The sequence below is a fragment of the Pteronotus mesoamericanus genome, unplaced genomic scaffold, assembly GCF_021234165.1.
Source record: "Pteronotus mesoamericanus isolate MK-2021 breed Mesoamerican mustached bat unplaced genomic scaffold, CSHL_Meso_final contig_256, whole genome shotgun sequence".
Classification (NCBI taxonomy): Eukaryota; Metazoa; Chordata; class Mammalia; order Chiroptera; family Mormoopidae; genus Pteronotus; species Pteronotus mesoamericanus.
Genome location: NW_026555108.1, coordinates 852,612 through 862,809, shown reverse-complemented (window position 1 = coordinate 862,809; position 10,198 = coordinate 852,612).

The following is a 10,198-nucleotide window of genomic DNA, read 5'->3' as shown; positions in this document are numbered from 1 at the left end:
AAATTACAGATCAGTTTAAAAGTCAAATAAGGATTTATGAAGTACTTGCTATAGGCCAGGCATTGTGATACAGTGATATATAAATAGTCCCTGACCTCAAAGAGTCTATAAAATTAATGGCTCATTCTACATGGCGTGGCATAGTGGAAAGAACACAGACACTAATCAGACACCTATGTTCAAGTCTTAGCTCTGCTACTTCTCAGCCGAAGAATCTTATTTTTTAAAAATCTCACAAATGTTTTACATTTCGGTGCCCTGATGATAGATGGAAATAATGGTAACTGCAAAAAAATGTATTTTGTGAGGACAAATGATATAAACTATAATAAAGACATCTTCATTATGAAAGTTAGATATCCTATGGAATATTCTGAGACCATCTACAGTGTATCACACTGTCACCGTGTTTTTTTAAAGATTTTATTTATTTATTTTTTTAGAGAGATGGGAAGGGAGAACGAGAGGGAGAGGAGCATTGATGTGCGAGAGAAACATTCATCGGCGGCCTCCCACATGCACCCCAACTGTGGACTGAACCCACAACCCAGACATGTGCCCTGACCAGAATCAAACCAGTGACATTTTGCTTTGTGGACAATGCCCAATGAACTGAGCCACACATGCCAGGGCTCTTATCATGTCTTGACATACATAAAAGCAATAGGTGCAGATTTTGGTATGGACACTGTATATTCAATTGGTTGTGGTGTTTTGTTTTTTTTTTACAAAAAGCTTTATTGAGATATAATTAACATACTATACAATTAATCCATTTGAAGTGTTCAATTATATCAGGTTTTGTATATTTATAGATACATGCAACCATCGCCAGTCAATTTTAGAACATTTCACCACTTCAAAAGGAAACCCCACATGTGTACTGATTGAGAGACTTAATATTGTGAAGATGTCAATACTACTCAACATGCTCTACAGATTTACTTTAATCCCTATTAAAATCCCAATGGCAATTTTTGCAGATATAGAAAAATACACCTTAAAATTCATATGGAGTTTCAAGGTACCCAGAACAGCCAAAGCAATCTTGACAAAAAACAAAGTTGGAGGTCTCATACTTCTAGATTTCAAAACCTATTACCAAGGTACAGCAATGAAAACAGTGTGCTACTGACATAAAGACAGACAGACCAATAGAATATAATAAAAAGCCCCTAAATTAACCATCATATACATGGCCAAATTATTATCCACAAAGGTGCCAAAACCATTCAATGGGGAAAAGGAAGTTTTTTCATTAAATGGTATGACGCAAACTGGATATTCACACAGAAAAGAATAAATTTGTACACTTAGTTTATAACATATATAAAAATTAGCTCAAAATGGACATAAATGTAAGAGCTAACATTATAAAACTCTTAGAAAAAAACACAGGGAGGAAGCTTCATGACATTGGATTTGGTGATGATTTCTTTCTTGGATATGACACCAAAAGCATGGACAACCAAAGTAAAAAATAGATAAACTACATCAAACTTAAAAACTTCTGAGCATCAAAGGACACAATCAACAGAGTGAAAAGGCATCTTACAGAATCAGAGAAAATACTTGCAAAACACATATCTGAAAAGGGCTTAATAGCCAGAATATGTAAAGGATTATTGAAACATCACCAAAAAAAAGTAGTTAAAAATGGACAAAAGATGTGAATAGACATGTTCCTATAAAAGATATATAAATTACCAATACACACATGAAAAGATGCTCAACATCACTAATCATTAAAGAAATGCAAATTGAATCCACAATGAGATATCATCTCACAGTCATTAGGATGTCTACTATTAAAAAAAAAAGAAAGAAAGAAAATCCAGAATATAAGTATTGGCAAGGATGTGGAGAAATTGGGACCCTTGTGTACTGTTGCTTGGACTGTAAAATGGTGCAGCCACCATGGAAAACAATATGAAGTTTCCTAAAAAAATAAAAAATAGAATTACTATATGATCCATCAATTCCATTTCTGGGTATACACCCCAAACTGAAATTAGAGTCTCAAACATGTATTTGTACACCCGTGCTCATTTCAGCATACAATAGCCAAGAGATGGAAGCAACGCCAAGTGTCGATCAATGGATGAATAAACAAAACAGTTGTGGTGTATATATACCACAATGAATATTCAGCCTTAAAAGGGAAGAAAGTTCTGACATTTTCTACAACATGGATGAACCTTAAGGACATTAGGCTAAGTGAAATAAACTAGTCACACATGAAGAAATACTGTCTGATTTCACTTATATAAGGTATCTAAAGGAAACAGATGCTTAGAATCAAAAAGTAGAATGGAAGTTGCCAGGAACTGGGACAAGGCAGATAGGGATAATTATTGTTTCATGGACATAGATTTTCAGTTCTGCAGGATAAAAATCTTCTAGAGAGCTGTTGCACAAAAACATGTATATAGGTAACCATACTGTACAGTTTATCTAAAATAGGGTAAAATTATAAATTTTATGCTGTTTTATAAACAAATAAATTAAAATTTCCAATGCATGTGGCTTGGTATGGCAGACTGAGATATTCTGTTCAAACTAAAAAAATGGTTGACGGTAAATTTTATGTTATGATTTTAACCCCTACTACAACTTTTTAAAACTCGTGCTCTGCAATCTTTAGCATTCACACAACTATCCTCACATCCCTGCCCCAGACCCTAAGCAATCACTAATTTACTTTCTGCCTCCTAGTCTGGATTTTCAAATAAATGGAATCATAATATGTGGTCGTTTGACTGGCTTCTTTCACTTAGTGCAGTATTTTCAAGATTCATCCATGGTGTAGCATGTACCAATACTCCATTCTTTTTATGGTTAAATAATACTTCATTGTATGGATATAATAGTTTGCTTATTCATTCATCTATTGATGTACATGGGTTGTTACCACCTACTGGCTATTTAAATTAATGCTTCTATAAATATTCACCTCTAAGTGTCAGTGTGAACATTTTTTCATTTCTCTTGGGTGTAAATGTATGAACAGAATTGCAGAGTTATGAGGCAATTCTATGTTTAATCACATTAGAAACAGCCATACTCGCTTACAAAGTGGCTGCACACCATCGGTGTATGAGGGTTCTTCTGATTCCTCCACATCTTCGCCAACACTTCTTTATTATCTGATTTTTGTTTTATTTTAGCCAGTCTTTATGGGTGTAAAGTGATATCCCATTGTGCTTTTGAGTTGCATGTCCCTGATGACTAATGATGCCAAGCATTTTTTCATGTGCTTTTGGCCATTTGTATGTCTTCTTTATAGAAATATCCATTCAGATCCATTGTCCATTTTTATGTTAGTTTGTCTTTATTATTGATTTGTAGGAGTTCTTTATATATTTTAAATAAAAGCTCTTTGCCAGATATAGGATTTTCAAATATTTTCTCCCATTCCATGGCTTGGTTACCTTTTCATTTTATTGATGGATTATTCTGATGCACAAGACTTTTTCATTTTGAGGCAGTTCAATCTTTTGTTTATATCAATTATTTTGTTGACAATCAATTGTCTTTTGTTTCTTGTGCTTTTGTATCATTGTCAAAAATCCTACATCATGAAGATTTATCCTTATGTTCTCTTCTAAGGATTTTTAAATGTCTTACTCTTACCTTTATGTTTTTAATCCATTTTGAGTTAGTTTTTGTATGTGGTATGAGGCAAGGATCCAATTTAATTCTCTTGTACATGATTATCCAGTTGTGCCAGTACAATTTTTTGAGGACTGTAATTTTCTTCACTAAATGGTCTTGGCACCCTTGTCACAAATCAGTTGGCCATAAATGTATGGGCTTATTTTTGGACACTCAATTCTATTACATTTATCTATATGCATAACCTTTTGCCAGTAACATAGTCTTTTTTCATAAAAACTTCTTTTTATTTTTTTAAATTGAATTTATTGGGGTAACATTGGTTAACAAAACCATACAGGTTTAAAGCATACAACTCAATAAAACATCATCTCCACAATGCATCATGCACCCATCACCCCAAGCAAAGTCTCCTCCTATCCCCATTTCCCCCCTTTGCCCACCTCCACCTCCCCTACCCTCTGACCCTGTGACTATCACCATACTGTTGTCCATATCTATGTGTCATACATATTTTTTGCTTAATCCCTTCACCTTCTTGATCTCAGCCCCTAAACCCCCTCTCCTATGATAGCTGTCAGTCTGCTCTATGTATCTATGCTTCTGTTTCAATTTTGTTAAAATATTTTGTTGATTAGATTCCACATATAAGTGAGATCATATGGTATTTGTCTTTCTCTGACTGGCTTAATTCACTTAGCATAATAGCCTCCAGGTCCATCCATGCTGTCACAAAAGGTAAGATTTCCTCCTTTTTCACGGCCAAGTAGTATTCCATTGTGTAACTGTACCAGTGTTTTTATCCACTGGTCTACTGATGGGCAATTGGGCTGTTTCCTGATCCTGGCTATTGTAAATAGCACTCTTATGAACACAGAGGTGCACAGATTCTTTCAAATTAGTGTTTCAGGATTCTTAGAATATATTCCCAGAAGTGGAATCACTGAGCCAAAAGGCATTTTTAATTTTTTGAGGATCTACATACTCTTTTCCATAATGGCTACAACAATCTGCAGTCCCACCAACAACGTACTAGGGTTCCCTTTTCTCCACATCCTTGACAGCACTTGTTAATTTATTGATGGTAGTCAGTCTGACAGATGTGAGGTGACTTCTCAGTGTGGTTTTAATTTGCATTTCTTTGATGATTAGTGACATTGGGCGTGTTTTCATATGTCTATTGGCCCTCTGTATGTCCTCTTTGGAGAGTGTCTATTCAGGTCCTTTGCCCATTTTTTAACTGGATTGTTTGTCTTCCTGGAGTTGAGTTGTAAAAGTTTATTATATATTTTGGAAATTAACCCCTTATCAGATGTATGTTTTCCCATACAGATGCCCTTTTTATTTTGTTAATGGTTTCTTTTGCTGTGCAGAAGCTTTTTAGTTTGATGTAATCTCCTATGTTTATATTTTCCTTCATTTCCCTTGCCCTATGAGACACATCAGCAAAAATACTGCTACGAGAGAGAGGTCTGAAATTTTACTGCCTATATTTTCTTGGAGGATTTTTATGCTTTCACGACTTACATTTAGGTCTTTTATCCATTTTGACTTTATTCTGGTGTATGATATAAAATGGTGGCCTAGTTTCATTTTTTTGCATGTACCTGTCCAATTTTCCCAACACCATTTATTGAAGAGACTGTTTTTACTCCATTGTATGCTCTAGCCTCCTTTGTCAGATAATAATTGACTATAAAGGTGTGGGTTTATTTCTGGGCTCTCTATTCTGTTCCATTGATCTAATGTGTATGTTTTTAGGTCCATTTACCTATGTCTTTTGATTGGAGCATTTAAGTCATTCACATTTAAAGTGACTATTGATAGGTATGTATTTATTGCTATTTTATTCTTTTAACTTTTTCTTTTTTTTTTTCTTCTACTTCTTAAACAGGCCCTTTAACATTTCTTGTGATACTGGTTTGGTGGTAACAAACTCCTTTAGTTTTTTTTCTTGTCTGTGAAACTCTATCTGTCCTTTAATTCTACATGATAGCTTTGCTGGATAAATATTGGTGGCAGGTCCTCGCTTTTCATCACTTTGAATATTTCTGGCCAATCCTTTCCGGTTTTCAAAGTTTCTATTGAGAAATCAGTTGACAGTCTTATGGGAGCTCTCTTGTAGATAACTGATTTTCTCCTGCCACTTTTAAGATTCTCTTCATCTTTAACCTTCGGCATTTTAATTATGACATGTCTTGGTGTGCGCTTCTTTGGGTTCATTTTCTTTGGTACTCTCTGTGCTTCCTGGACTTGTGTATCTTTTTTCTTCACCAGGTTAGGGAAGTTTTTGGTCATTATTTCTTCAAATACAGCGGTTAATTAATTTCAGGACTCATGATGAGTGCCGAAATCGATGAGTACTGAATGATGAAATATCTTTTCTTGAGGGATAGCGTTGTGACTCACACAAGTTCTAGCAAGTGCTACAAGTCACAAGCAAGCACCGAGTCCTGAAACATTTTTTTCTCATCAAAATGCAATGAGTACAGGGTTTAATGAGTTCTAAAGCTGACGTGTACTGAGGTATGACTGTATGTTCCTGATTCCTTGCTCCCTTTTCTCCCAGTACACCTAGGATACAGATGTTACACTTCGTGTTGTCCCAAAGTACCCTTAAACTACCTTCATTCTCTTTAATTCCTTTTTCTGTTTGCTGCTCTGATTAGGTGTTTTCTTCTACCTACTCTTCCAAATTGCTGATTTGATCCTCTGCTCCCTCCAACCTCCTTTTTATTCCTTCCAGTTTATTCTTGATGCCAGATACGGTATTCTTCCTTTGTGACTGGTTCTTTTTCATGGTTTCTGCGTTCTTTTCTATGCTGTTGCAGTTCCTTGAGCATCCTTATTATCATTACTTTGAACTCTGTATCTGATAGATTGCTTGCTTCCATTTCATTTAACTCTTTTTCTGGAGATTCCTCCTGTACTTTCATTTGGGGCCCATTCCTTTCTCTCCTCATTTTGCCTGTCTCTTTGTGTTTTTTCTATATATTAGGGATAGATCTGCTATGACTTCAAGTCTTTAGGCGTCCTTTGGGACCCAGTGGTGCAGTCTTCTTGATCTCCTGAGCTGGATGCTCTAGGAATGTCCCTTGTGTAGGTTATTGGGTCCTTCTGTTGTAATTGAGTCTTGATTGCTGTTGGCCTCTCCATGCACGGGATCAACCCTCAGGCTGGCTGACTGAGGCTCAACCCTGAGCATGGTATGTAGGCTGCTGTGCAGGTTCAGTCTCAACATGGCTTTTTCTACAAATCCTTGGTTATAAGACTCCTCTTCAGCTCATCTTTAGTTGGTTATTCAGGGTGATTTTTTTCAATTTAGTTGTACTTCCAGTTTGGTCCTGGGAGGAGGTAAGTGCAAGATCTACCTACTCTGCCACCATCTTGAAAACTTGCCTGTCCTATTGTTTTTAAAAGGGCCCTGGGGTATAAGCTGCTTCGCAGACTAATCCAGTCAAATTGTACCTCCTTTACTGAAATGGTTTCTGAGGTCAGTGCTTGATATTTGTTCTCACCATAGCAGGTCTCTTCTTAGTTGTCTAACCCCCTAGTTCCCTTTTGGGAGGCACTGGCCTAGCCTCAGCTGTATTTTCAGTAGATCTACAAATATCCTCCCAATTCTCTTTTCTAACCTCCACTCTTCTTGAGAGCACCCTCAGGTTTAAACTTCTTGCTCTGCAGCAAATTTAGGAAAACATTAGGAACCATATGTTTTATCGCAAAATCTTTGTGCCAAGGCCCTGGAGCTGGTGGTGGGGAACATGGGGAACTTTTCTCTGAATGACATTATCACTCTAGTAGCTGAGTTCTTGGTGGGGAAAAAGTAGCTTGACAGCCTCTTGGCTTGCCTCTTCTGGAGTGGAACCACTGTACTGAGAGCCTGAGTATTCTCAGTGCACCATGTCCAAAGTTAAGTTCCTGTTCCATTAGTGGGGGTTGGTCTTCACCTCTGCAACAGCCCCCCTCCTCTCTACTTTACTTGCCTATGACTTAGCCTCAACAACAGGTAGCTAGGACAGTATGAAAAACACTGAGATCCTGTTCTTCCAAGGAAGAAAGCACTCTGGCTGGGAACAGAGGGAGAGGGAGCCCTGTGTTCTTGGCTGCAGCAGTTTTGAGTAGTTTCTGCCTCATTATGCTGCGAGTGTAAACACAGAACAAGCTCAAACTGGTCCTATCCTGGTTCTAACAAGATAGTGAGTTGCTTTTCAGAGACAACAGTCCAAAACTCAAATCATGAAGGTGAAGCATGCAGAGGAGAGAACTTTGACCTCCGGTTGCTCCTGGAACCAAAGCTTCACTCCTCTCCTGACAGGACCGAAGAACCAGGACATTACCAGAACTTGAATACTGGAACCCTTACAGAAGCAAAGGGTCAGTTGTACAGGAAACTCTGGTACTGAAGTCCCTTTACCATATCTTGGCATCAATGGCCATGTTCCAAATATCTCCAATCAAAACCCGCCCTGCCAGCACTTCTGCATACCAGCCTGTTCCACCTAAGTCCTTAAAAATCACTCCAAACTCTGGATTGAGGAGACAGATTGGACTCCTTTGTCAGTTGACTTAGCAATAAAAGCTTTTTTCCTCAAAAGCTGGTGACATAGTATTGCCTCGTATGTGCACAGGGCAGTGGGACCTTGCTCAGTAGCAGAGTGGAAAAGCAAAGGAGTAGCTTGGTTCAAATACTACAGACTCACATTTCTTAATAAATTTTCATAGATTTTTAAAAATAGATGTTTCCTGATTTTCTGCTTGCTCTTAGGACCATTTTCAGAGGCTTTAAGTGGTTGTTTTTAAAAAAAGGGGTTTTTTTCCACCAGTTTCACTGGAAGGGTCAGCAGAGCTCCTCATGCTGTTATCCTGGAATTTGATTCCCTGTATATTCAATCTTGCTTACATTTAATAAAGTGGTTGATTTCTTAAGTAACTTGATCCCACGCTAAAGTAAGTGCCCAGTAGAACTCCTGCACCACCTATTTTACACCTCAACAAAGCATATCCAATGAATGTGACATATAATGAAAAATTATATTTTTCATGCAACAAAAGCTAACTCTTGCAGCTGATAATTTGGACCTACAATTGATTTCATTTTGTTTGTGAAGGTTAAGAGCTGTCCTCCTTTTAATAATAAAAAGTGCCAAAAGAATTGCAGAAAACTTTAAAGCAAGCTTAAATCTCAAAGATTATCTAGTTAGGGGCGGAGGTATATTTGAACCCAGGTGTCTAGATGCTCAAGCTTGTGCCCTTTGTAGATGAACATAATGCCTGTCAAACAGCAATGAACAGACTGTGCATGCTTCAGTATTTATAAAACATTTTTATCTATATTATCTCATGTAATCTTCACAACAACCCTGGAAGGGAGCATGGGAAGTATACTATTATTTTCACTTCACTGGTGAGGAAACTATAATTCAAATCTCCAACATAGAGAGGAAATAACTTACATGGTTATTTTCATCTGTATTAGCTTATGTAATATTCATATGACCCTAGAAAGTGGTCTGAGCAGTATACTAATATTTTTACTTTATAGATGAGAAAATTCAATTCAAATATCTAATATAGAGGTAAAATGACTTACATGTTATCTGACTCATACCTCCTGTTCTTTCCATTATACCAGGCTTCAAATGAGGTTCCCAAGTTGGAGCACAAACCCTTCATCTTGAGGCAAAGAGCTGCACGTTCTAATAATGATGTCAACATTAATTCAGAGACAAAAAATAAACTAGGAAACTTAACACCATATTCTCACCTCAGACCCTGCGACTTCTGACCTGAAGTTTGCCTCTTACTTCTTTCCATCCTCCCCCCTGATTGATAGTCCAGACTTTTTTTATGTCTCCTTGGTAATACAAATGTAGAGTCAGTCAGGTAGTTGCAGCAGTGGGAGACGGTGTCATGTCAGAAATAATACTCTGGGCTTCTTGATGATCCCTACCGGAGCTACCTCTTGGTCCCCAAGCCCTTTATCTTCCTGGAGAACCAAAATATTAAAATATACCATAGTCAGTAAAAACATCTTGGGACTCAGCATATTTCTTTTGAAATGTCAGACAACAAAAAATGGTGTAAATATACCATGAAGGAAGAAAGCAGCTGGAACCTAATCAGTTAAATATATTTCTTATTCTTATCATGCTTTGGTATACAATCAAATGGTAATGCACAATTTGTAAATTTAAAATAAAGCTACAAATGCTTTCATGAAAATAATCCACACAATCACACGCACATGGATTCTTCCCTTTTCCTAACTCAAGAGTTGATGTATTTTGAATAATATAGACCTTGGTTCAAATTTTTACTCTGCCCTTTGCCAGTTGTGTGACCTGTTAGGCTCTTCATCTGCAAATGAGAATAATACAACTTACATCAATGTGCTCTTATGAGCCCTGGCTAGTGTGGCTCAGTGGACTGAGCCTGCGAACCAAAGTGCTCTTATAAGAAAAAAATGAGTTAGTGTATATGAAGGAACCAGCACATTGACTAGAACACAGTGAACACTCAGTAGATGCTCTTTGTTTTCCTTTTTTACAATTATAGTGGGGAAATTACCATATTTTGCCAT